Genomic DNA, 3,430 nt, shown 5'->3' with positions numbered 1-3,430 from the left:
CTGAATTTGATTTATTGATCTTGGTTTTGATATATTCAGTCTGGATAAAAGTGGAGGAATAATACAAAACATATTCAGTTTCTAACTTTGAGAACACATGCATCAAAGTGAGCTTCAATGTCCAACAACATTAAAATGCGCTACACAACTCTTCTGCACTACACCATGCTTTGTACAGTACCTCGATCAGAGGGGTGATTGACGCTATTTCCACTTTCCTTACATATAGTTCATTGATCAGTCTTCATCCCTGTTCAACCTATAATAGCCCTGAAATATAAATACAAAATCTTAAATAAGACAACCAATTTTTTCAGAATATTCTCAATCAATACATTATTTAATCCTAACCCATCCATTTAAAAAATAACACTATTTGAAGCAGCAACATCTGTTTTATATCTACTTCATTTTTTAAAGCATAGCACACTCAAATCTTTCCCATCTCCAAATTGTCATAACGTAAATGACCTTAAACATAAAAATGTACAATTGTTCTAAAAATAAAATACAATCAAGTAGACTCTCAAAACAGTCCAATCCATTTGGTGAATACAAACTATTTTAGTTGCAATGAGCTGATAATTCCATATATTGACACGTTTGCATTGGTAAACATAGAACAAAGTGGTGTGTTGTCCTTTATAAGGCATTTATTGACCGTTAAATAACTGTATGGTAACATTACCTTCGGAGACATGGTTGTGCGATATAACTACATGTGTCTGCGGTTCTAAAATGTGTTTACAAAGTACTTAAAGTACTTCTGTCATGCTTCACATTTTTAACACACAGTCTGAATACTAAACAAAGACTTTGGCGCATTTGGAGTGAAGTGGGATGATTTCTTCCCCTCTTATCTGTGGACACAGGGGAGCATGTGCTGTTGGAAAAGAGCTGAACCAAGAAGTGATAGCTTGCTTGTTACACAGAGGAGGATATATTGGACAGATTGACAGATGAGAGCTACGAGCCAAGAGCCGGGCTAGCGATGCTCTTGCAGTGCTTAGAACTCAGGCTTTAATAGTATTTACTGCTACATCGATATCTCAAATAATTAAAATCGAATACACTTTCATAATCAGCTCCTGGTGTTAGAAAGGTTTCTCTCTATCTGTTTGTGTGGATGTCTAAAACCAGACTGAAAAAATAAAAGTAAATACAACACAAGGTCACAAGTTCCCGCACTGAAAGCGCCAAAGGGACTCACAAGATGAGTCATTCTGATCCTGTCATCGCATTGTCTCCCTCAAGGCCACACGACTTTCTGCTCAAAATGATTTGGACACATTCTCGTGCATCAAAGGCCACTTTTGTGGAATAAAAGAGTGTGCACAAGCTTTGCTGATCTCCTTTTTTCACACCTCAGCCTCCACCGTGTGTGTGAAACTCGAGAAAATAATAACGGGAACAGTTATCGAGGTTATTCTTTAGATTTTTTTTCTTTGAGTACAAGAGGTATTGTTGTTTCCCATAGAAGTGCTTCATTTTTGTCTTTAGGTTTACATTTGATGTGGATATTGCTTATTCTGGGTCAAACTTTACTTGCACAATCTCAGTTTTGTTTGTTTGGCTGCTTGTGTTTGTGCCTCATGTTGATACAGACTTTTGTGATATTCTCTACTCGTCTGGAGAGGCAGCAGACGTAAGATTTGAGCAAACAGACACATGCTGCTCTCTCTTTCTATACCGCTTTGTTTTTTATCACTTTTGGGAGTTGCAAATATAAAACGGCTGAAGGCTGTGGCAGTTTCCCAGACTGAAACTCAACGCATTTATCAAGAAAACAGGCTTTATCAAGGGTCCCTTCACTCTAGAGAGGGAGACCTGCAGCACAATGACATTTGCAGTATGAGCAGTTTAATGAGAAATTCAACAACACACTTCAAGGTGACCACTTCCAACGTCCCCGCAATGTTTTTGTAGTCAGTCATTTAGAAAAGAAGCTCTAAATCACAGTCTTGTGTCAAAACACGTTTTGCATTTCACAATCTCTGTGTCAGGGTTAAGTGTCTCAATTTGTTTTGGGTGACGGGAAGTGTCCAGCGGTTATGACCTTCAGGTATACTGAAAAAAATGAAAAATATGCAATGTAAAACATAGGGGTGAATTCTATTTTAGATATCACATTATATTAATATGACACTTTTGTTCAAAGCACTAAATCCATTCAAACTCTGTAGGAACAAAAGGTCACCAAAACCTGTTGTTTTTATCCCCCCCATGGGATAATGCAATATGTCACATGGTTTTACGATTAAGTGTGTGAGTAGTTGTGTAAGTAAGTATACAGTATAAGTGTGTGTCTGTGTTTGTCCACTACTAATTTGCATAAGACTGGACTATTTATATATATATATATATTTTGTGCTGATTTATGACTGTATGTTCAAGGAACTTTCACGGTCGCGCTGATTCACAAGTTTTTTTAAAGTATTTCAATTACTGTTTTATAGGTCAATGACTGACTCCTTATTACTTTTAACTGGCTTCTGTTTAGGACGGTGTGTTAGGCTAACAGCTAAAAGCTAACAGAACAAGACACACATCTGACCACATCGTTGTTGTTGTTTTTTGCAAACTTTTGTCTTTTCTTTTGTCTAATTAAGTGGTCTACCTCAAAACAATGCAAGCCACTCAGCCGTATACATTTTAGTACAACACCAGATGTTCTTTTGGCCGTTCTTCCTCTTCTCTTTTGCTAATTAACACTACAGTGTATGCCTCTGAAGAACAGGAGCTGCTGAGTCAGTGCCCAGCGGGGGGACAGAAAGAGAAAGAAAAGATAATACCCATCTGGAAAGAAAATGGGAACAGAAAGGCAAACATGTCTACTGGCAATGGGAAAGAAGTCTATTTCCTATTTTAGCAGGTTTTCCTGTGTTTAAAAACCTGCATATATAGGTTAATCTGGGTGGTACATGTTTGCCAGTTAGTAATAGATTGTGTGTAAATCTGTGGTAAGCTCGGCTAAGGTCAATAAGGGCGGTGGTGGCGAAGTAGATAGGGCTTGGCAACTGGAAGGTCACCAGTTCGAGTCCCGGCAAGACCAAGTGCTACCGAGGTGTCCCTGAGCAAGGCACCGTTTCCTACACTGCTCCCCGGGCGCCGTCCACGGCAGCACACTGCTCCTAACACTAGGATGGGTCAAATGCAGAGGAACAATTGTGTTACATAGTACCTGTACTGTGAAATGACAATAAGAGCAATTTCTTTATTATTTATTTATAAAGGTAAACTCAAATTACAAATGAAAGGAATTGTTTGAAAGTGAATTGATTCAAACTGAATTACTGTCTGGACGCAGGAAGAATGCTGTCCTGCTTTATCTTACAGGAAACACTACACTGATGGAAAGAGGAGGAAAATAAACATGTGGCGAGGTGGCTTTGTTTGACAAGACTTACACCAAAGAAAGACAAAGACTGTA

This window comes from Trematomus bernacchii, unplaced genomic scaffold, assembly GCF_902827165.1.
Source record: "Trematomus bernacchii unplaced genomic scaffold, fTreBer1.1, whole genome shotgun sequence".
Classification (NCBI taxonomy): Eukaryota; Metazoa; Chordata; class Actinopteri; order Perciformes; family Nototheniidae; genus Trematomus; species Trematomus bernacchii.
This window is presented reverse-complemented; position numbering follows the sequence as displayed.